General features: G+C 36.4%; 1 protein-coding gene and 1 non-coding gene across 10 annotated transcripts in view; one reads left to right on the top strand and one right to left on the bottom strand.

The window, feature by feature from the left end:
* The window catches only part of LOC101742820 (RNA-binding protein Musashi homolog Rbp6), a 557,845-nt gene that overhangs the window by 87,068 nt on the left and 444,252 nt on the right, over positions 1 to 26,525 (bottom strand). The gene's annotated exons all lie outside the window — the stretch shown is intronic.
* Mir2805 (microRNA mir-2805) lies at positions 7,719 to 7,787 on the top strand. The gene has a single exon (NR_107391.1). It is a non-coding gene; the product is annotated as a microRNA mir-2805 (primary transcript).

The following is a 26,525-nucleotide window of genomic DNA, read 5'->3' as shown; positions in this document are numbered from 1 at the left end:
CCGCATCGTAGTACCAGGAAATTAGAAATGCTCAGAGATATAATCGAATGCTCTCTCTGGCATAGGAATAGACCATAGAGTGGGACCAAAGGTTTTCATTAGAGCGTGAAATGTGTCGTGTTTTTTGTTTCCGATATGAGGAAATATGATCGAGCGCGTTCACTTCAAACAGTGTTTCGACAATTTGTTACTATTAAGGTCTGATTAATTCAACTAGAAAATTAGATCAAAAATAACTTATGACGGAACAATTTTTTTTTGTATTGGCCATAAAAATATTTAAAAAAAAAGTCCTGTTCATATTTGTAGAATTGGTACTCACGTGTTTTGAAGAAGAAAAAAAAGGCATTTTTCTGTAGATTAAGTCGATTGGCGCAGACGGCGTCCGACTGTACTAATTACGTTAGTGATATCTTCCCCCACGTACTAAAGTAAACGACTTCGCTTTCAGTGTAAACAAACGCTCAACTTTACCAGGAAAAATTCGCGAACCCACTTATTTATGTCTCCAAGGTATACAGTGACAACGCGACGACACAATATAGCCATAGTGTATAGAACAAATCGTAGAAGTACCTACTCAGAATTAGGTTAGTGTACGCCCGTATTTATTTGGCTGTTTATTTTCCTTATACGGTCTCTGTCGAACGAGCTCACACATTTTTCTGGTTATATTCGCATTGACGTGGAAAAAACTGTAACTTATCTATAACAATTTTTAATATTTATTTGTTACACATTCGAAGCGACTTTTTGTTATTCATAGAATTGAGTGAGTTACGATTGTGAGTGGTAAGAAGTTGTATTTTCAACGCACAACGTATTGTGATTCAATGAGTGATGAAAAATACAAAGTTTATGTTCATTTTGAAGTCGTCAAAACTATTCTGATATCGTAATAATGTTTTCGAAAGTATTGATCCCCGGGGATACTACGTTCAGTTTCAGTAGAACTTTTCAATCCCTCTGCGTTTTGGGAGTTGCATTGGACAATCTTATCAGGGAGGAAAGAGGGAAAGATTTTCCACTGACCGGCGACCTCTCACCTTGAAGGATTTCCCTTGGCGCTACAATATGTCCGACGATTGGATTTTGAATTATAATATATGTATCTGCCATGTACAGGATTCATGGTTATTATTAATGATTTAAAGTTTTTTTTAGGGGTAGTTTTCAGAGCATATTTCTATTTTATTCCACTTTTTTCTTCGTAGTGCCTTAATCGATAAATAAAAGATCTAAACTTTTGTATAAAATAAACTTAAAATAAACAAAAGGAATCCGTCCGACGGGGGACGCATCGAAGGAAAAACAAAAATTATTTAATTAAGAATATTTTACATATGGCCGGCAAGAAGTGGATAAGGAGAGCCGCAGACCGGGCTCAGTGGTGTGGATTGGGAGAGGCCTATGTCCCACAGTGGACGACTGTGGGCTGTTGATGATGATGATGATGATTTTACATATTTATTTACCTTTTAAACCTTCTCTGGACTTCCACAAATCATTTAAAACCAAAATTAGCCAAATCGGTCCAGCCGTTCTCGAGTTTTAGCGAGACTAACGAACAGCAATTCATTTTTATATATATATATAGATAAGATTGACAAGAGTATAATGATTTTTGCATAATATCCGTTGCGTGTATTTTGGTAAGGTTTAAAAATAAAATAGTGTGAATAATTAAATATTTTTTTTTGTGACTTATGTACCTATTAGCAATTTCTTATTGAAACTTTAATTGAATCAAAATTAACATTTAAACAAGGTTTAGTTATAAACTACAGTCAAGTAAAAATATCTGCTGAGGTCCGCTAACTTTTAATTCGTTTCAATCCGACCTACAAGAGGGTTGTGTGTGCGAGAGGGGGAAGTGCGCTAAGCGAAAGTTCTTTGGCTATCGCATTAGAGACTGCCCCACGTAGATAATGCCATTGCAATAGCCAAGATCCGATTGTATTGGGAAATTGGATCAAATGCACAGCCCACAGTACAAAAGATAACATTGGGATACGGGCGGTTATATTATGTTACGGTTATCGGAAATCGCCGCGGTGCGGTCGCGTGGTGCTTGTAACGATCGGTGTATCGTTTCGCGTATAATCTTAATACTGTTCTATATTAGTATGTTCGACAGTATATACGATTACAAGTAGGGTAAATTGCACATTATTGGTAAATCTTAAAGATAAGTAAACTTAGTAATCTCTCCGTGAAATGGTCTTAAGTATAACCATGGCACCTAGAAATGATACTATTACCATTGTTCGTTATTTTAGGTTTTTTTTTTTTTTATTGCCCTTGTAGGCAGACGAGCATACGGCCCACTTGATGGTGAGTGGTTACCGTCATCCATGGATTTCAGCAATGCCAGGGGCAGAGCCAAGCCGCTGCCTACAAACTTACTTTCGTATCCAACTTTCTCTATACCTCCACCTAAATCTTATCATGTACCGTACAATGTAGGTATATCCCACAATCAGCATAACATAACGTGTTCCAATCTGTAATAGGGTGGATGTAGGCTTTACCTCTCAAGGGAGGCTACGGAGGCATTCACATTTCGGTTAATTTATCACTGTTTAGTGTCAAATAAGTCGCCTGCTCTTTTATTCAATTATAATATTACAATCCGGTTATTGGTGAAATAAATGATTAATAGACTATACCGGGCTTAACAAAGCAATGGAAAACAAAGTAAAAGATACCTTAAAAAAAAAGAAAACAACTATATTATATTGTCAAAATATTGTTCGTATTAGATTGGTTCGTGGTAGGACCTCTTGTGTGTCCGCACGGGTAGGTACCACCGCCCTACTTATTTCTGCCGTGAAGCAGTAATGCGTTTCGCTTTGAAGGGTGGGACCGCCGTTGTAACTATACTGAGATCTTAAAACTCATATCTAAAGGTAGATGGCGGCATTTACATTCTATATGTCTATGAGCTCCGGTAACCACTTAACACCAGGTGGGCTGTCAGTTCTTTCACCGATCTATGCAATGAAACAAAGATAGATATTTAATTATTGTTTTCTTGTTTCAAACTTCAGTTTTCGAAGCTATGTTTCAATCAATGTTACGTTTGTTTTTCTTTTAGTTTTATTTAAACAATTATAGCACTTTATTGCGTATTAAGATTAACGGCTCAGTGTTATTTAAAATTCTTAATATCAGTGTGATTATAGCGTCAAAATATCAAGCCTCATTTCGTTCGTTTCGTTATGGGGTGAATTTCAAATTTGTTTCGTGGGTACTTCACTAAGCTATGTATGAAGGACCGACCGGTGGCATACGTATCCGGAAGCCGACGTATATAGATGTAAATTGTATACAACAATGTTTTCACTTTGATAAGCCGCATTTAATCCAGCATCAAAAAGAACAGATTATGAAATGTAATAATGAAATAAAATCTAATTACATATCTCTAGATTACAAAAACATTTCCTCGGAACTTCGAAAAACGATCATCTTACAAAATTAATAACATTATGAACCTTAACTGAAAAATCTCAATTGAAACCTGATAAACAATACGGGCCGGTTAAGCTTATCTCCTCTTGACTTATGATGTCATTATTTTCCTTTTAGAAAAAAAAATACGTAGCAAAAACAAGCGCGCGGTGAGCATACTAATTCTCCTCGGTCAATATATCGGTATCAGGGCGCAACCATCGGACCCCAAGTAATTCGAATACCGAAATCTTCATAATGTAACGAAACCGAAGCGAGCAATTTCAATGTTAAATCTCATAATTCAAATGTTTCTCATTGTTTACCGGCCACGCTTCGTCTCCTATATAAACTCTCGAAACCTACCCACATTCGCAACGAAAGCGTGCTGCGTTATTTATGGAAATCCACGTTTCATTGTTGTTTGTCGTTTTTCATTTTAACGCACCTTTTTTTTTTTTTTCTATTTATTGTATTTTCGCGATCGCGACGGCTTACGAAATGATTTGTTTTCCGCTATGGTTCATCCGTCGCTTGATTCCGGCTGTTGTTGATTTACGCTGAGAGTACAATGGGCACTTCAAGGACGTTGTCCCGATATACATCACGTACGAGGAAAGACTAATGCCCCTCGAAGAAATGTGGTTGTTTTGCGTTATGCAAAGAAGGATAATGCCCATTTGCCCCTACCCGGGCATAAACCGTGGTGATTTACTCGAAAATACCGCTTATTTGCATCACCAATACATCTCCTTGCGAACGTAAAACATTCGGACGTAAAATCGAATGGACGAAATAAGATATAAATGGCCGCTTGCCTACAGAATCTCGGATTTTACAGCCATCTCATGTTAAAGTGAAATATAGCCCGCTTACGAATTCAATCGACATAACAGTCAAGACATTTTAATAGGTTTGTAAAAGTTTCAACAAAATTCTTGAGTTAGATTATTTTAATTTTTTTTGTTTTAAATAACACTTTGTTGCTAAGAAACCAAATCGTACTATGTGGCATATATAACATCCATTTTCGGCAATTCATTATCGATTTAATGGATGTGTTGCATGAAACATGACACAATTACTTTTATTATTTATTCTTTTTTTTTATTGCTTAGATGGGTGGACGAGCTCAGAGCCCACCTGGTGTTAAGTGGTTACTGGAGCCCATAGACATCTACAATGTAAATGCACCACCCACCTTGAGATATAAGTTCTAAGGTCTCAGTATAGTTACAACGGCTGCCCCACCCTTCAAACCGAAACGCATTACTGCTTCACGGCAGAAATAGGCGGGGTGGTGGTACCTACCCGTGCGGACTCACAAAAAGTCCTACCACCAGTGAGAATTCGCATTGTAACCAATGACGGAACGTCCCTTAGATTTTATACTCGAGAAAACTAGATCTAAAAAATCCACTCAATCGTTTCATTGTTCCAGTGAATCTCTATAGACGAGTACTTGTCTCCGTCTCAATGAACCTTTTAAGTCGCAAGGGTTTTTGTGTACGCACGCCGGAAGCGCGTTTGCAAGAGCGCGGTCTGTGCCCTTCATACATACTTGAGTACGCCCGCTTTAGTATCATAAAAATGTAATTAAAATTCACATCATCCGTCCCAGCCTTAGTCCGGAGCTGAGGGATAACTATTCTATTGTTTCGCTCTGTAGGATGCAGTTTCATTTTCAATTTAAATTGCCACGTAAATACAAAACGTAAATGAATTTTTCAAGTTGTATACTCTGTTCGAATTAAGTAACGAAGGGGAAATATTAAATTGGTTCGAGCTATAAGCCGTCATTATGATCGGAAAACGCTTCACGGAAATAACGAGGTAAGTAAATTGCGTTTTCTTTGATAATACTCAACATTGTTGCCTATTTTATTTCTTGACATAGGTGAGCAGAGGCTCTAACTAGATTGATATAGTTTGCAATTCTTATAGACATAACGCCGTGTATGTCAGAGCCAACTTTAACACATGAAATTAAATTCTCAATTTTATTGTAAAATGATTGATAATGATGATATGATTATAATTTACAAGAAGCTATTTATGTTTAAAACGTTCGTGAACAGTAGGTATTTACTTTTGACGGCATAGGTCACATAAAGCCTTTTGACTTAGATTATTTGATATCATTTTGCATAGGCTACTCTTCCTAGTCAAGAATTTCGTAGTTTTACCTTTGTGACTTGTAACACATACCTGAAATTAAAAAGAAATGAGGTTAGTAAACGATAAATAAGTCGGTTACGCGATGTAAAAACAATAGATAACGTTTAAAATACAAGGCAAAGTTTAAAAGATTGTGAATCCGCTGTAAGGTGTGGTGGAAAATCATTTTTCACTAACAGAGTCGCCTGATAGCGACTAATGTTTTATGTCTGGGGTTGACAACTTTAAATATCGCTTTCTATAAACACAAAAAGAATTTTCTAGAAGTGCGATTTTCAAAATTAAACTTTAGTTGTATATATTATACATAAATGTAATGTTTGAAGTAATTAAATATGTTATTGTATTGAAAAATGTATGTCAATAAATCTTTGAACAAATAAAGTAAAAAAGAATGAAAATCGAAAGAGTATAAAAATAATATAATTGAAATGTTTTTTTTTCTTTCTTATAGAACTCACAATGCGTATTTGTCTCGGAATTCAAAACCATACTTTGCAACCTTGTTGACTCAACTGGGTTCCGCCCGTGGGCTCGCCGCTATTCTGATAGATAGGAAATGAAGACAGATTAACTTCGCGTGACTATACAAAGCTCCCTTTAACTTGACCGACGCCAGCACTTGGATAAACATTGCGTTTTGCTGCGAAGCCATTGATTAAAGACTATTTATTATACTGTGACCTGTTTCATAACCGAAATATCTTGTCCTATTCCTAGTCCTAATTTTCTAACTAAAGAAGTTTATTTAAGGAATAATGTAATCGACTTGCAAATGTAAGTTACACAAATGAAATGATTGTACTTTGTTTTATATTTTAACACTAACGTATGACATGCCGTGATCAAATAACACAATACCGGATTATATTGTATTAATAAAAAACTTCCGTAAATAGGGCGCTCGCGATATATATTTTATCACTGATCCCTCATAAGCCAATTCCAAAACATATACGTCTGTAACATCAAAAGGAGAAGCCGGACAGGGATGAAGCATTTGACGAATAAGATATGGTAAGTTTTATGTATAGAAAAAAAAAACATAATGATTGTTTGAAGCATCTTGATTTTTCATTATCACAATTATAAAACTGTCTTACTGCCGGTACAATTAACGTACTGTAGACATGCAGAATATATAATGTAGACAGACATACAATACAAGATGGTGGAATCTGCCCTTTGCGTGCATATTGCCTCAGCCCCCCTCTGTGAGCATATCGTCGCAAACAAATTAAGAATGAAAAAAATGCGTGTTTTATATTATTAGACGATATTACTCCTTCAATTTGGAAGTTGATTGAAAGCGCGTTTTAGGGAGCTTTTTATTTAGAAAACTTACTTAAAAGCGTAGTCATTTTTAATTAATTAGATTACGGATGCTCAAGTTTAATTTTTGAAATACTTTTATACTGAAATGTAATATAATACCAGTTTATTTTTGGAAAATTCACGAATGCTGGTTTTTAATTTAACAAAAAGTCTTAAGCAATTCAAATTAAAACTCTCTATTATAAGTAAGTATCATCGACTATCAGGGAGGACATTTTGGCCCATTTTATAAAAGCTGATTTATTTTCCTTAAATTAAATACAATCTAAAGACAAAATTAATTGTTGGATAAATATCCAAATATTATTTTTTCTACCTATGCTGATAGCCTTGAGAAGCTATATCAGCGTCGCCTTAACTAGTAGGTGAGCTCACGGGGCTCAAACCTGATGACGTTGCTAACACAAACCCTAGCAAGAGCCGTGCTTCGCAGAATCTACCACCGGATCGGAAACGCGACCCACTGAGAAGATCCGGCGAGAAACTCAGTGGCTATGTCTGAGGGTTAATTTACTCGTCGAGCCCTTCGTCGCAAGCAACGGGTTCGACGAGAACGATGACCGGTGCTTGAGGTACCTAGAAGCACCGTTAGTGGATCGGGAGGATTCGAAATGACGTGTTTGGGGCGACGTCGACTGCTTTCCATGCTGTCCGCAGGATCGGGAATGTAGTTACCGGCGGTCACGATGAGAGGGTTCTCGTGTCGTGCCGCTTTATCGAAGTGGCGCATCGACGCCGACTGCAGATAGTTACTGTTGGACTCTAAGTCCAGGTCGTCATGGAGGTCGACGTTCCTGACGAACCACGGAAATATCCAACAATTAATTAACTAAACTACTAGATCTAAAATTAACTAAAACTAAATATTTAGTCATCATTTTTCTATAGTTATAACGAAAATTACAAACTGGATTAATACAAGCTTTCCATAATCCAATCTTTTGAAATGTACCAAATTTTTTCATAAGAATGTTACACTATGAAAAATCGTTGTATTTAATATGAAAATGCAATAACGCCAAAATGCACGCGTTACGCTTTATAAAGCGATTGATGATATTAATTTTTCTGAGGATCAACAAAGTTGGGGCGATTAAGGTTTCTAACACGCCAAAATATGTCGAGTCACTAACGTAAATAATAGTCGCAATCCCTGGGTAAGGGCTCTGACCCATATTCACGGGGGCGTTGGCGTGCGTACTGACAATCACTGTTTAGAGCCAGTTTAATGTTTACACATACGCGAGGTAATTATTTTTTGTGTCCCGCCGCTGTCTGCTATGACAAGTTATTGCTCAATTAACGACTCTTTAGCGTAGCGTAATTATTCAAAAAAAAAAAAACGTAAACCAAAAATTATACGTGTGTTAAATGATAAAAGTGGAAAAAATTAAAGCGGTCAAACGCCATTGCGAGTCATAATCGACGTGTGGTTGATGGAAAGTTAAGTCAGCAATTTGTTGGTACGCGCCACGATAAGGAATTAAATTGTGTTTTATTTTGTGTATCACAGAATATTCAATGAACCTACTTTTTTTTTTAATGTAAAAGCTGATGGTATTGTGACGATAAAAATTAATACGAAACGCGAAACTCTCGTTTATTTTTATTTCGGGAATCATTTATTTTCGTCAAACAAATAGGGTTGCGAGCTGCGTGGTTCCCGGGGGTGGTGGTTCGGCGGAAGAAACTTCGCGTCACATCAGCTGGCCCCCAGGAAAAAAAGGGTTGAGCGCACAGTTTTTGTTGCATAATCCAACAGAACGCGCGAATTCCGTTCGGGTTTCGTATTATGCGTCGTTCCTGTGTCCGACCTTCGTCGACCCGGACAAGAGTTTAAAACGTCATTTCCAGAAAGCCAAGCAAATCCAGATTTGTTGTTGAGTGTGACTTTCTAATTCAACTGACAGGAAGAACTTTGTGAAACGTATACTGTGTCCGAGAGACCTAGTGCTGGCCGCGACCAGCCCGCAGCGTAATCCGATTCGCGGAACAAAATTGTTACCCAAACTTGTACCGGACTCCGAGCTCTGTCACATTTCCCATTCTATCGGCTTAATCTGCAACTGTATTATACGTACTTTGATTAATTCACACCACAAGCCGAAATAAAGTTTTGCATGCTAAAACACAATCGTTGTTTCCCTACCTAAATTTATCACTATAAACGCGGTAACTAGAAAGTTTATTGTTAATCTGAAACTGATAGTATTTCGTTGCGGATATACGCCTACTTATCTGTATAAACATCATTGGATTTTGCTCACTTTCTCGGTAATCCAATAAGTTGGTGAGCGTGATTGAAGTTTGGTTAAACAATACTGGAACTAGCTTTGTCTACGATATCTTATTATACCAATATAATGTTCAAGATATTGTTTCTGAAAAGACAGTAATTTGTCTTCTTTATTCATCTTTTTAATTATAGCCAGTTTAGGTTTTTTGCATAATGTTCGTTTTTAATTGAAACTCACGCAAATTTGAATTAATCTAAAACGGAAATTTACGAAAATTCATTTTAACTGTCGGCACTCCGGAACGCTATTAGATGGAAGTCTGAAGTTCCTTATTTCCCAATTCAAATATGATGGATTGCACAAAGTAATCGATTCACGGAATCTGAGTAGGCAGGCCGGGTGGCTTACAAGGCAATCGGGTAGTAGGCTTTATTAACCGATCGGGGCACTGCGGGCTTGGCTAATCAATCGCCGTTCGCGTGTCGACCACGCTATCTGTCTTGGCTGATTGAACCAGATAACGCTGCCGACGCAAGATTACCAACGTATACGGGGATAGCCCATTTATAAAATTAACTTCTTTTGTCTTCCACAAGCGACAGCATTAACAGAAATAAATAAGTCTAAATGCTTTGAACGTAATGACGCATCTCGATAAGAACTCGTGATACCTGCGAAAATTTAAGGTAATTCAAGATAATGATTTCCTTAAATGAAAGTACGAAAAAATTTGCTTAATAAGTAGTTAGTATCGGAAATTAATGATTACAAGTACAAGCTTACCTCTCTGAGATAGAAAAGGGACCGAGTCATTAATGTCAACACGGATCCAAGGCCAATTTTAGAGCCCTGATACCTTAAAGGTATTTACAAAGCGGCTAATCGGGCGCAATCTAGACAGAGCGCAATGAAAAAACTCTACAGCCCGCGTAATCCTCGCGAAATAACCTTTAAGAGCCTCACAATTTAATACTAAGTACAGCAATCTCAAGACGACGGTGAGCTCCTGTGGAGAGGGTTGAAAAGATGATACACGTCAGTCGCGGGGGGAAACCGTGGTTAGCGAGCCAGATGCTACCGACTCGTGATAACGCTTTTAGATATTTTACAGGATTTTTAGGGATAGCCTGATATTGCTGGCATTAAGAACAAGAACAGGTAAATTAAATTTGTTTCTCGTTGCTTTTTTATAGCTTACAGACAGACAAACCTACGTCACTTGATAGTAAATTGAGAGCTTAGTTTGAAAATTGAGTTTGTCTAGATCAAGATTATGTAAATTTTTATCAACGTAGATTTTCATTATCTAACATAATACGGTTGAGGTTTCAATTACAATGATACCCTTCAGATCAAACATACGATTGTTTCGCGGCAGTAATAGGCAAGACTTGATTCGAGTCCTACACTCCAGCAGAGGATAATAGGAAAGAAAGAAGAAGAAGAATAGGCAAGAAGGTACCCGTCGTGCTAGGTCAAAATAAACATACTTTCTATTCTGTAAAAAAACAGTATAATAATTTTGTCAATTGAATAAACACGCCACGGAGTTCGAATTGAGAACCTCCTCCTACTGAATTCGGTTAAAAGAAGGTTATGTAAAAAGGTTGTTTATTGTAAATGCATTTTGGATATAAAAAGTACATACACACAGCTTAGCGAATTTGAAAATTTAAACCGTGCGATAAGCATAATCAGTTTTATTAATCAGAACGTACATAGTTCGTAGTAATTTATTTGACAGTGGAGCTCGTTAAGAGGATGAGCGGTAAAGCTCTGAGTTTAAAATATGTTCGTGTACCGCGATAAATGTAAACAATACTCATTGCAATTTTGTTTTACTCAAATAATTAAATATAGTTGATGGCATTTTTTTATAATGAAGTATTGTAACAAAAATAAAGAAGTTTGAAATCAAAGCAATTCTTAACCTATAAAATTTAATTTCAATTTTCTGTATTAATATGTTTTATAAGATGAAACGCGAGCGCTGATTAAAGTAAAGAATTATTTTTTTATTATTATTTTCTGGCAAATTTGTGCACGAAAGGTACAAGTGCACTTTGGACTTAAAACTCGAAATTTATGATCGAACCTCCAGCCTACTAAAAAATCGAACCTATTTTATTGACAAATATTTTGATAGGATGTAAGAAAACAACAAAAAATCGTTTTGATTTTAGTAATTTTCGACGGTTGCCTTCCCATCATAATTAATTAAAATATTTTTTTCTCTCTAACACTAAAAGAATAGACTGTCTCAGAGGTGACTTGGCGTTAACTGGTTTGAAGTTTGAATTATATTGTGAAATAGTTGACGGGTCTTCCAAATGTTGTGGTTGAAAATTTTCGATCTAATGTCACTGTATACAGATATGTAACAGGGACAAACATGGGTATGGTATGGACAAAACACAGTCCGAGCTTCCTCTTAATATTGAGAAAAATGACGTTAGTGACGTTTAGATAGCAGATCTTGGGTCGACTGTCGACACCGCCACGAGGTAATTTTAGGTTAGTTTAATTATATTGATGAATAGATAACTTTACAGCCCACCTGGTGTAAAGGGTACTTTGTTTAAATCTATATTCACTAGATGTAGATGAGGTCTTTTGTATTCTAATACTTTGTTCTATCTTCATAAGGAGCGTAAACTCTGTTTAATGCCGATAAAAATTATATAATAAAAAGAAAACAAATATAAGTAGAGGTTTAATATGACTAGGCGTGATTTAGTTAACATAAAATTTTCGATCATAAAGTACCAGATGTGTACCGGACGTTACTATCCCATTACCTTGCAAAATATACGGGACCGAACCGCTTCCGTGATTCGCCCTAAAATTTCCATTTATACGTGATTCACCCTACATTCTGCAATTACACACCGAAAACACTTTACGAAACAATAATCTGTCAGAATGCGAATATAAGAGCAACAATTCTCTTCGTATTTGTATGCGAAACTTGTATCTTCAGTCATTACCACAACGCAGAGATAAAATTATATTCAGACCACGCTCAGTTGAGACATAACGGTGTCGCTACGTTTAATCAAATGACTTTCCAAATAAACGGAGCGCAGACGAATCAATAACGCGGATTCAATTTACAATTCAACGTACATTAGTGACGTATCAATTGTTCGATCTGAGTGAAGGCAGATAAACGCAGAGATCTGGTGATTGTTTTCCGATGAGAAAGACTGGGTGCTCTCTCTCCATCGATAGGATGCACGAGTCCCAAAGTGAAAAATGTACATTTGGACGGCGTTAATTCGTTTAATTTCCGGTGAGCTGAAGGGGCCGGCGGAGTCCGCTCAGATTAATTCAACTCCAACGCTGTCTCAGATAAGGACTCTGAAATAAATTGAAAATGTTCAGAGATTGATTTGAATACTCCCGAGTATATATATCGAAGACGGACAACGCGAAAATGACAAACCGCATACTTATTCCGAGATTTCCATTTCATAAGTCAGATTAAGCGAGAAAAACTGCGGCGTAATGAATAAATTATATACCTCTTCGACCATCGAAATCGGGGGAGGGTTCAATTTTAAACAGCTTCAGTATAAAGCAACAATTTTCAATTTACGACGACACGAGTAATTTAGGGATATTTTTATCGCGTTTCAGTGATCAAATGAAACCGACGAAGACGTTTTTTTAATGGGCTCTAACTTGAAAATTATGATTTAGTATATAGTAAGATAACAGATAGTCTATTAAATCGTTTATAACATGGTAAAATTAATGCAATCGGTGTAAGAGAGCCGAGATGGGAGACATCATTCGAGGCGTTCGTGATCAGAATGTTAAATGAAGCTGAGTGGCACTGACGCTAGAAATCCTGAGGGCAAGGCTTCGCTTCGAAGAACTCGACCCGGCATCATTTACATATTATTATAGCGATTTTGTCAGGATAACAATTAGAAGATCGGATTTCACGAGAGGTCTCAGCAATCAAAAGATTGCAGTTAGCCCACACTGCAAAACATTTTTTTTATTGTTAAGATGGGTGGACGAGCTCACGATCACGTGGCGTTAATTAGTTAACGGAGCACATAGACATTAACCACGTCAATGCCGCCGCCCATCTGGAAACATGAGTTCTAAGTTTTTACAGTATAACGGCTGCCCGACCTTTCTAACTGAAACCTATTACTGCTAAATTTAGATAGAAATAGATTTATGATATCAAATCATATAGACCAATTCAATTGAAAGATTGACTACAAAAACAGGACAAAGTGAATTTGCAAATGAAGCCATGTCGCAATGAGCACACAAACACGCGTCGTGTTCCTGTGAAATTCACAGAATCAAAACGCCCAAACATGGGACAAATTGATTGCAGGGGCTCTCGACGGGCACCCTATGTGACGATAGATTGGTAATAGAGCATACTAAACTTATTAGTCGATCGAAAAATGTCGTTAAATCCAGAGCAGTCTACTGTGAAACGTCATTTGTGTGTCAAACTTGACATATTCGCATGTATTCGCAGGTCTCACTTACGCAAGATAAGTTTATGGAATTTGACTTTGAATGGGTTAGCCTGAAAAAAATATAATAATGACAAAGTCAATATCCGAAATGTCGTTTTTACTGGGAGAAATTTTACCCCAAAAATTTTTGTCTTTCTTTTTTTATTGCTTAGATGGGTGAACGAGCTCACAGCCCACCTGGTGTTAAGTGGTTACTGGAGCCCATAGATTTCTACAAAGTAAATGCGCCTCCGACCTTGAGATACAAGTACTAAGGTCTCAGTATAGTTAAAACGGCTGTCCCACCCTTCAAACCGAAACGCATTACTGCTTCACGGCAGAAATAGGCAGGGTGGTGTACCTACCCGTGTGGACTCACGAGAGGTCCTACCACCAGTAAAGAATTTGCTAGAATTGTGCTAGAATTCAGAATTTCCTATATATTTACCAGCTTTTAGCGCGTCCAATCAAACTCTGGCTAAATTTACTTAGTCAAGGCGCATTGGGAAAAACGGATTACGTTGATAAACTCAATAACAAAGGCAGAATAGAAAGGTAAATTGAAATAGACCAGACAAGTTGAGCGGACTTTTTAATTTGAAAAGATAACAGCGTCGACAGGGAAATGGTCGCATCCAAACGTTAAAACAATTTATCCTCTGTAATCCCGAATGTCAGACGATAATAATAGTGACATTCAGAACTAGCCGACAGCGGCGGTTAATTCTGCAGTGGCAGTGGCCAGTTGTGACACAAACTAAACCCTGTTGCCACTAGCAAAGCCATCAGGTGCGAGCCTGTTCCCGTTAACATAATATTGTTGAAGCAAGGGCTGAGCTGCCTAATTTAGATTATTTTCCAATTGCACTAATGTTATCGTAGATTGAATTTTAGCTCACGGCCCGCCCGATGTAAGTAGATGGAACATTTGATTGCTTTGACTCTCCCAATCCGGCCAGTCACCGTGGGAGCAGTAGACTGCAACCCTCCAGCTAATTTAAAAGAAAAAAATACATCTCTCAACATTGGCACATTCAACGTTAGATCATTAAGATCAGAACATAGATATGTAGAATTGATATACTCGCTACAGAAAATAAAAATAGACGTATTAGGCTTGGCAGAAGTCAGGAGAATGGGATGCAATATTGAAGAACATGAAGATTATATCTTCTGCTACAAAGGAGAAACGCCAGGCTTGTATGGTGTGGGCTTCTTAGTTAAGAAAGAGCATAAAAACAAGATACTAAGCTTCTCAGGCCTATCCGAACGCGTGGCTATGCTGCAGATTAAATGTAACAATACGACACTGTCAATAATACAAGCCTACGCCCCTACAGAGAGAGCACCAGAGGAGGATATCAACCTATTCTACGAAACTCTAGAAACAGCGCTAAGCCAGGCAGGCAGACATGTTCTTCTTATCGGCGACTTTAACGCTCAGGTAGGTCAGACAAGCACGAACGATAGTATAGTCATGGGAAAATTCGGATACGGAAAACGAAGCGAGAGAGGGGAAAGGCTTGTGCAATATGCCTTGGAAAACAAACTATCGATCATGAATACATTTTTTAAAGCCAGGAAAAATCGTAAATGGACATGGCTGTCTCCCGATGAAAATACTAAAAATCAAGTAGATTTTATTCTATCGAACGAACCAAAAAAGATAAGGAAGTTAGATGTTCTCAACGCCTTAGGATTTAGATCAGACCATCGCCTAGTCAGAGTTACATACATGCTAAAAAAAGAAAAGGAAAGCAGAACAACATTTAAATCACAACCTAAGCCCCTCAAAACAGAAGAAGATATTAGCTGCTATTTGCAGAACTTAAAACAAAACATACAAGAATTGAACACACAAAACGACGAACACGACGTACAAACATACTACAATACATTAGAAAATGTTATTAATAAGAGCATGCCATCAAAAAAGAAGGAGCCAAAAGTAGATACTGTTGGAAAAATTCTCAGTAAACATACACTGGATATGCTCAGAAAACGAACAGAACTAGTACAAAAAAAACCAAAAACTGAGGAAATGAAAAAGGAATTAAGTACTTTGTATAAATCAACAAGCAAGGCCATAAAAAAAGATTACCAAAATCATAGAAATAGAATAATAGAGGAGAACCTACATAAATTTAGAAGTTCCAAAAGAGCATACAAACAGCTAACAACACACAAAAACTGGATCCAAACCCTAAAAACAAGCACCAAAGAGACCAAAACTAGAGACAGTGTAATAAATTGTGCTACAGAATTTTTTAAAGTACTATATGGCATGAAAGCTGACATCTCTTCGAGTTCAATTGCTTATTATTCTAGTAAGGATTGCAAGTATTGTAAAATCGCTTCGGAGAAGGTTGATATAGCACCAATAAGCGGTAAGGAAATTATCAAACACATTAAAAAGATGAAGCAAGACAAAAGCCCAGGACCCGATGGTTTACAAAATGAGGCTATAAAGACTGGTTCTACTTTGTTAGTTCACCCTCTTACTTACTTGTTTAACAAAGTACTCGATACTGGGGAAGTGCCAGAACAGTGGAAAAGATCCGATATAATCTTACTGCTCAAAAAGGGAGATCCAAATGACATAGGCAACTACAGGCCTATTAGCCTCCTTTCGAGTATGTACAAGCTATTCACATCAATTTTACAAAGCAGAATGACTCCAAAAATTGATGAACACCAGCCGATCGAACAAGCAGGTTTCCGTTCGGGTTTTTCCACAATAGATCATATACATGTTATACAACAAGTTATAGAGAAATATAAAGAGTTCAATAGACCACTGTACATAGCTTTCATCGACTATGCTAAAGCCTTCGATACAATCATACATAATTTCATATGGAAAGCCCTAGATAAATGTCACGTTCATGATAAATACATAAAAATATTAAAAAACATCTATGATGGAAGTATCAGCAGAGTCAAACTGGAAAAACGGGGAGAGGACATAAAAATCTGCCGAGGAGTAAGACAAGGTGATCCTTTGTCGCCTAAGCTGTTTATAGCAGTACTGCAGCTTATCTTTGAAAATGTACACTGGCCATCGAACGGAATCAAAGTAAATGGGAAGCGACTTACACATTTGAGATTTGCTGATGATATCGTTCTCTTCGCTGAAACAAACGAAAAACTCGAAAAAATGATAAATATTTTAAGCGAGGAAAGCGAAAAAGTCGGTCTCAAAATGAACCAAGACAAAACCAAAGTAATGACAAACAGTAGTACTGATAAAATCAGCTTGTATGGCAAACCGTTAGAGTACGTAAACAGCTATATATATCTCGGAAAATTAATTTCATTTAAAGACAACAACGATGAAGAAGAAGTCGAACGCCGAATCAATATAACTTGGAGAAAATTCTGGAGCTTAAAGGAAATTCTAAAAGGGTCCTTCCCTCTTCATCTGAAAAAGACTGTGATGGATACCTGTATTCTTCCGACTCTCTTATATGGGTGCCAAACATGGACTTACAACACAAAAATAAAAACAAAATTAGCGACCTGTCAGAAAGCGATGGAAAGAAGTATATTGAATATAAGAAAAATACAAAGGATAAGAAGCGAATACATTAGAGAAAAAACAAAGCTGATAGATGCTCTCAGGTACGCTCTGACACAAAAGTGGCGCTGGGCAGGACATCTTGCGAGATATACGGATAAAAGATGGACATTAGAAATTACAACATGGGAAGGACCAGCGGGCAAAAGAAGAAGAGGACGACCAAGAAGCAGATGGATCGACGAAATAACAGCAGCAACTGGAAAAGAATGGAGAAACAAAGCCAAGGATAGGGAAGAGTGGAGCAAGCTGGAGGAGGCCTATACCCGAATGGGGTTTCAAGCACAAGTTTATATTTAAATTTGTAATTTTTATTTGATAAGGTGTTTTTTCTTTTTTTCTTTATTCTATTTGTGTTTTGGAAATAAAACGGGCTTATTATTATTATTATTATTAAGGGCTGAGCTGCCTAATTTAGATTATTTTCCAATTGCACTAATGTTATCGTAGATTGAATTTTAGCTCACGGCCCGCCCGATGTAAGTAGATGGAACATTTGATTGCTTCGTCGTAGAAACAAATTTTAATATTAAATAAAATAACAAATTCGTAAATATTATCTATATTTTGTTGCAATGATAGATATTCTTCATTGAAACACGTAATATCGAATCGAAATTGAAATACGAATCAATAAAATCCTGAGAAAATGGTGCCTGATCATAACCACGATACAAAAGTTAGGCAATCCAACTAAAAGTGTCATTATTCAACAAAGATCGATTCACAAAGACGTCATAACTTTAGAAGTTACGATAGACACTCGTATTTAACTAGCTGTTACTGATGCAGCAAATCTTCGCGTGGGTATCCGAGCTATCGTTGTAACTAAAGGATAGAACTTAAATTGTTTCCTACGAAGATTTTGAAGAATGATAGCCGTTTTCCTAAGAAAGGCTAAGTACATTATATAGTTGTGATCTTCTTATAGCGGGGGTCTCACGAATCGTATCCGAGTAGGGAAGTGATCGTTTTATATCGATAATTGCGTTTTTTATATTTGTATAGTCGGTTTCAACCTTCAAATATATATTTTTGAATCTTCATGCTGTCACAGTACATACCGTGGCGGTGATTTTATTTTCGATTATAATATAAATTTAATGGCTACCTGCTTACAATATATCTTGAATAAATTTAACGTAAGTAATGAAATATTAGCAAAACCATTTTTACGCTTTCATTTAGCGTGTGTATTTTTTAATCGGTGGTCGTCACTGGCTACGTAAGTAGTAGCAGTAGTATTAAACGGTAGGCAACGGCTTGGTCCTGCCCCTGGCGTTGCTGACGTCCATGAGCGACGGTAACCGCTCACCATCAGGTGGGCCGTAAACTCGTCTGCCTAGGCGGGCATAAGAAAAACGTAAACTGTAAAATATTGAAAACTTTAACACAAATTTGTCAATTGCAAATAATTAATGCGAGATATATAAACCATTAAAAAATAATTTTCCGGAATCGATATGTATCGTTTGCTATGTACGGCAAACGTTTTTCATTCTAGTAATTCAATTTTCAATCTCCCCTACACCGTTTCAGGTCGCATCCAGCGAACTTGATAAGATAGTGGTGGGGGATACATGAGATCCTAGCCACACAATTCCCAACGAGGATTACGGCGTGAGAGAAAAGACGATTAATAGCGCAGGCTGAGGTACCGGGGGAATTTATTATAAAACGGTTTCTTAACTTCCATGCTTTAATCCTCTCGTACATTTAGTAAGCTTCGATAATGTAAAAATGGACTGCGGGTAGTTCGTGATTAATTTTTTTGTTGAAATCGAAGGTAGTTCGATTTGTTGATGGATTACAGTTTTGAAAACAATGTGAGTAGTTAAGACTACGATTTGTGATAGTTTTTGTTCTGATGTTCAGATATATTATGTTCATCTTTGAATTTCTAATAAATTATCTTTGTTTTTCTTTTTTATTAGCTAGATGGATGAACGAGCTTATGTCCATTCTTGTCTAAAACGGCTATCGAAGCCCATGGAGAATGTGAAAGCTACCACAGAAATCAACGACCCACCCTTCAAGCAGGAATGCATGAGTGAATTGCGGCAGAAATGGCAGGATGGTGGTACCTCGTGTGGGTGAATACACGCGAGCTTTGAATACGCCCTAACACCATTAAATAATAGTTTGTGATCTGAGTACGTTGGTATAATCCTTAAATAACGCTAATTTCCATTCTAAAGTGAATCTCTAAATCGTCTTTTACGACACACATTGGAAAAGATGGGCTGGATATTTTAGGTTGAAAGCACACATTAAAATAGCTATTTAATAAATTTGCATTAAATTTAATTTCACGTTTACCTTGTAAAACGTCCTTTAACCGTCAAAATCCGTGTAAATTCATAGAGACAGATTTAACATGTTTCCAGTTGGTTTATTTAGTTAGGCCTTCGTTTATTTGGTTGTAAATGTGAGTAGTTTCCGGTTTTTATAATAGCTCTAATGTTATTTTAGGTTGTTTAAATTTAAAACGAACAATGTAATAGTTAATTCTACCTTTTTTGGTTAAGTGAATGTTTGAGGGTTGCCCTTTGAGTTACAACTAACTTTTAATTGATAGAACGCTTAGATATTTTGGTTAGTTGTAATTGATTAAGATCGCAATGTAAATATTGTTTTTGTGATTGGAAAACTAATTGAATGCGTGGGAGAGAATTCGATTAAAACTCTGCCGAATGTTTTGTAGTAGGTGGTTAAAATATATTACCGAATATCTTGTTGTTTATTTATAAGCGACGAAATTTGAATCTGTACCACATTATTTTTAAAGAAAAATAAATACCTGTACCTGAAAGAGTACTAAATCGCTGATGAGTAAAAAAATATTCATACACGAATAAGCTAGCAGATATTATATTTGATAACGTCGCAAAACTTAGCTTGTTATAATAATACTCGTACATTTTCTAGCTCATAAAATTAAGCACGGTTCACAGTTGTTAACCCGTTCAATGACTAGAAAATACGTTGTTATCGATATTGTGGTTCTTAACGTCAGCACGAGGCGTTTTAATTCGAAATAATAACGCTGGTATTTTCATAAGCGTTCCTCTGAAGGCTCCAGCCAAACTAATAGTGTTAAAGGTTATTTAGGTGCGTAGAACGTTTTTGTTCTTCACGGAAAGGTGTTTAGCAAATGTCAAGCTGCCTTCCACCTGTGCAAATGCCAGTAAACAAAGCCCACCAATTTCACTTCCCGTCAACCATGGAAGAATAATGTACCGTGTCAACATTTTAGTAAAGAAAACACAAGGCTCAAAGTTTACGTGACGCATGTATTTGTGTTTACTTAATTGTTTAAGACATACATACATACATATATTTTTTTACGAAGAAACCATTAAGCTGTTATATTGAATATCTAATTTCAAAAAGAACTGTATGTGCTTATTATGTTAAGAAGTCATTTTATTTAACGCGTAATTTTAAATTGAATTTGATTCAAAAATTAATGTGTGATTTTCAGCTTTTATTTGATAATAATCTTAGACGATCTTAGGCGATAATATATTTTCGGCAACTCAGAGAGGGTTCTAATACTTAATTTAACAACTGAGTAGTAACAACTAGTAGGTCGTATTGGAAAACTCTTCTTTTTTATTTCTTAAGTGGGTGGATGAGTTCAGGGCCCTCTTTGTGTTAAGTAGTTACCGGAACCCAAAGAGGATTGTTGGGAGTAGCCACTCTCGTGCCGGCTCACAAGACTCCTACTATCTGTAATTACGCAAAATATATTTTTGGCAGGTTTGATTTTTATTTCGCCGTGCTATTGTCGCTGTCAAAGTCATTCGTGAACATTTGTTAATTACGTATTGGAAGCAATAGCATATTGAGATTAAATGGCTGCTGTAACTGATTAAGTCAAAATGGGATTTAAAATCATCGTGATTTCTTTGTAATATTGATTTTAAAATTCTAAAATATTGAACCTCTGCCCATAATAAAAGGAAAAGTCACTAATGAATAAAATCTCAAATCTTGAAGTGAAACTCAGAAAATTATTATTTTCAAGTGTCATTAATACCGACAATAACAATAGAATACGCTTTAGAAACGCGAATTCATTGCTGAAACGTCGGCATAACGAACTAATTTAATCCTATATGTCAATGTCAAATTAAGAGACACTAAGCATAGGCATATCACCCGCAGTGACATTTCTAAGCACGAAGGGAACAAATGGTTTTGACGTTCAAGTATTTAAACGACCTTGGCTCTGAGGGCCGAAGGGTTGCTTCCAATTACGAGTACATAATAAATACCAAGACGTATATGTAAATGTCAAAATTACTATCTTTCACGTTTCAATCCACAATAATAATTGTTTTGTTATTATCAATATAAATTTCACTAGTTATTACATTCAGTATTAATTAAGACGTAAGATAATTTAAATAGGTACTGTATAAATTTCTAATATCTTGTTACTAAGTAATCCGATTTGTAATACAGCCAAAGCGATCGATTTTATCGTATCCACATTAATATTTAACTGCAAAATTCGAAGAAAACATCGGCCGCTAACTATTCAGAAGACAAGTTTTATTCTCTGAGGAATCACTCGGCGATAAGCCGGGGTATGAGGCACTGACGTCACCACTGACGGTGTAAATAATTGCTCTGTCGAACACACCTGCCCGGGAAAGAAAATTAAGCGAAACGTAATTTGACTGAGTGATAAAGCACCAACTGTGGATCAGTTTAATGAGGAGTATCTGAAGAAAAATTTGTTCGTGCTTAATTTGTTAATTGATTAATTATCGTGCTCTAATTTCGCAGTTTGTTCAAAAAATAATATTCATCTCACTTTTTTTACATCGTATTATTTACACTTAGAGACTTGGTAATCGAGTGAAAATGTTTTTGGCGTCTAATGTTATCGATATTTTGTCAGTAGAGCGGCTAAATTAAATATATACTATGTACTAACCTAAACTCGAATGCTCATAAAAATAAACTTGACGCAGAACAAGCCTTTTCATCTGAGTCACTACGGGAATACCTTTCATTTCAATAGAACCACCGACTCCGGATAATTAGCGGTATCAGTTATGGCGGCCACGAAAACAAATGAAAAAATGTTTTTTGGCCGAAAAAATTTCACGTCCAAATTACAAAGGTAACAGCGCAACACTCGACGTGTTTATTAACAAATTCATAAACATTGACTTGCGAATAAACGGCGGGCAGTCACTCCCAAACGTGAACGAGCAAACACGTTTCATATTTTCATGGGATTCAAATAAAAATAAAGTGGATGACCAGGGGCGGTCTAATTTAATATGAACGCGGGACGTTTCGTCATGTGGATTATGTACCTGGTCTCGTTTTATTGGCGGGACCCCGGCTGGATCCAAAAATGTATACGTCGGACGAGCGGGCGTTTGTCAGCTGTTAAACTGTTTTATTATTGTCGGACGAACATCGTGCTGGCTATTTGCATAATTGAACGGCCACTTGGAAGTACTAGCATTGTTATACTCTGCCGTTCCATTTGTCAGATTCGTCGTATCATTTATGCATGTTAGCTCATAACGAGAGCCGCCGCGTCGTTTTTCTCAACTATTCATTATTTCGCCTTCTGTTTTGTTTATTCAAGTATGGACGGCCAAGATTTCGCCAATACAAAATGTCCGTTTTACGCTGTGAGCTCGCTGCGTCCGAAAGTCAACATTTGTACAACAATGAAAATGAAAAAGTTACTGCAACTAGTAAACTTGTGTTCTAACGAAATTGTCTATAAAACAGTGATTGGGATCAGTCATATTCGACGTCAATGTGGAAACTGTTTCTTCACATAAAAATAAGGTTAAGTGTCTATTTAAAGGCGCCAATCAAGCGTATCGATTGTTAGTGAGAGTGGAAACAGTGGCCCGATCAGATCACAGTGCAATAAAATACCCATAAAATCTTGCATTAGTACACAAAAAGCAGGCGTTATCTGCAAAGCGTAAATGTTTAATGGCACGGGGCACTCCATTCGTGCGCACCTCGCGATCCGATTTTAATTTTAAACTGATGACTTTTAGCTGTTACGGAAATAGCTACTTAGGTAGACTGCTCGTACTTAAAAATTTGTTCGACGTTAAAATTTTAACAGGTTTTAGTTTGAAATTGAAAACTTTTTATTTAAAAGCATCGACAGCAACATATCGACGCTTGAAAGGCAAACGTGACTAAGCGACAATGCGTGATCTTTACAGTAGACTAATTTAAAGTTGAAATACCTGAAAACAAAATTTATTTTAACGAATCTAGCTGTAGTAGAATCTAGTTAGTAGCTGTAGGATTGAAATGATTTTAATAGACCTAGAAATATATATATTTTTGCGCATCGAATATGGTTATTGCCTATCATTTATGTATAAAGCAGTTATTGTCGCTTAGTCACGTTTGCCTTTCAAGCGTCGATATGATTTCAGGGGTTCTTTTCAAAGTTTTTAAAAAATTTCAATATACATCATTCACCCAACAATAACGCGTTGACGTTTTGTTGAATATCGTAACTGGATTACGTTTTGATTATTGTTAGTAATAATCAAATAAATGAACTAGTTTTAACGAGGCTGATCACGGATTAGCCTGTTATGAGGCAACACCTCCCTGGCGCCTTCACAGACATATACAAGTGAGACATTGCATGAAAGGTAGTTATTGTTCGAATAGCATTCCGTGTTTCGACCGCGCTTTGAAATATGATGTTCACCAAAATTTAAATGTAACTTGGTCCAGTGAATTTGATTTCACACAGTACGGGCTTTATGGCTTTATCACAAAATCAAATCGTACCACACTCGCATGATTTATAGTTTCAATGCTTTCGATGTTATTTTTATTGAGTTATGCATTAAATAAATGTCTAATTTCCCTTTTCATTATTAATTAATTAACACATAAAAAGACCCAGACAATAATTTCAACATTAAGGTGCTTTTTTCCCTTACTTCCCAATTTTAACGTCACTGAATTTTTTTTTTCAGAAGGCAAAATTAATCGCGGCCCTTTCTGGACTTCAAAACAGCTCGAAGGCATTGTTAGGAATGATTACAGCGATATTACAAAACAAATGTTAATTTTTATTACTCCAGGTTTTAAAGCGTATTTCGAAACACCTATTGTAATAGCCCAGGGCATTTTGATTCGTTGACCGCAAAATTTACCTTTATTATCCGCTGACTTTTCAGTATTAATCTACGGATGTTCAAGATTAATATTTTGGAGGGAAATATTCTTGAGTTGAGTTAGCCAAACTGAAGTTTTGAGTTTAAAATCATACTGTGATTTTATACTAAATAAAATTGGTTTGATCGTTCAAAAACTGAAGCGAACAAAATAGGATTGAGGCTTCGTTGATTAGATTGATGTATGAATTGCTAATTTTTTAACTGTCACATAAATAAAAATATTATAGAAATAAAAAAGATTATTTGAATATATATAGTCTATTTTTCTATCAAAACTGTGAGTAATTATGACTTGAGTCTTTGTAATAAATAGTTACGTAAGTCCACGATGCCGGGTCTAAGCCGGACCCTATTAAAAATAAAACAATAACTTGTAAGCAACAATTGCAACTGGTGGTGGTAGTACCTCTTGTGAGCCCGCACGGGTAGGTACCACCACCCTGCCTATTTCTGCCGTGAAGCAGTAATGCGTTTCGGTTTGAAGGGTGGGGCAGCCGTTGTAACTATATGTGAGACGTTAGAACTTATATCTCAAGGTGGGTGGTGCATTTACGTCGTAGATATCTATGGGCTCTAGTAACCAACCATCTAAGCAATAAAAAAAAACACATTCGTCAAGAGTACTAAAATATGGGATTATTTACTCACCCACCGACTTTAAATAAACGATTTGACAAAATCAAATATACAACCATATCAAAACAAATACATTTAACAAACGAATTTATTCACGTCGCAACCCATTAAGCGACCGCGACCTAACATTTCAAAATGGTAAGTACATTAATTTTCTTACAACGAAACACGAATGAATGAACTCTATTAAACCGAATGCAATTAATAGCCGAGGATAATGGAGCCGGTGATTTATCAGTGATAGCTACAATGCTTGATTGACGTTTTTAATTTGCCACTACAGGGAATAGCGAAGGTATGATGTCTGTCTCAGAGGCACCTGGAAACGTCAACGGAGACAGGAAATGGACTGTTCCTTAGAGTTCAACGCTTTTGGCCGCGGGTAGTTTGTGGTCTGCTGTCTAAACTGACATTCATATTTGAATTCTGAATTCAAAATTAATCCGATATGAAATCTAAATAATAAGGTCGATTTTAGGTTTACGGAGATAAGTGAAATTGAATTTATTACTCATATTGTTATTAAAATTTAATTGTGTATTATTATTGTGTGTTCTATTGTCTTGAGGAATAAATTTCGCGATGAATTAATAAACAATAGTTATTTATAATCGAATTCGTTATTATTTGCCATTTCTAAGCTAGCGTGGCTTACTTCGCTCTATCCTAAAAATATATTTTTATAGTACTTTAGTGGATTATCTTGTTACTTAGTGTTAGAAATATCCATCGTTCGAACTTGTCGAATGTGACGAAGACTTCGACGTGCAACTTAACTCAGAGACACAGCCCACTGAGTTTCTCGTCGGAACTTCTCAGTGTGTCGCGATTCCGATCCAGTTGTAGATACAGTAAAGCACTGCTCTTGCTAGGATAGATCTTAGTAATTTCTTTAAGTCTGAACCCCGTGAGCTCGCCCACAAGTCACGGTGACGCCAAAAAAACTACTAATTGGCATTGCACAATTATTTTTATTAAAACAGTTTACAAATAATCACCGAAAAGCATGACCACTATAAAATAATAATAAAAAGTTTTAACAAACAAAATAACATCAACCTTTTCACATAACAGGCTTAATTTACAAAACCATTATAATTAACGCACGAGCTATTTTCGTTGCAACTCCAATAAATCCACTTGCCATGGCACATTTGTTGTAACTGTTTTTGTTTCGTAACATCGGGATAATGATATGTAAAAACGTTAATTATGTATGTAAGTGCCATAAGATCTAAATGATCGGACACGAGCCTCGCAAATTACTTTTGTGTAGCACCTACTAAGCGAGTGTTAGGCTCACCACGACATCGACTAAGCCGAGGCCGACCGAAAATTGTTTTAGTTAAAGAACAGATTTCAAACAATTCCGATCTTTAAAGCAATGTGTTTAAAGCTGAATTCGAACGTTTCGAGA

This window comes from Bombyx mori, chromosome 10, assembly GCF_030269925.1.
Source record: "Bombyx mori chromosome 10, ASM3026992v2".
NCBI classification, from domain to species: Eukaryota; Metazoa; Arthropoda; class Insecta; order Lepidoptera; family Bombycidae; genus Bombyx; species Bombyx mori.
This window is presented reverse-complemented; position numbering and strand designations above follow the sequence as displayed.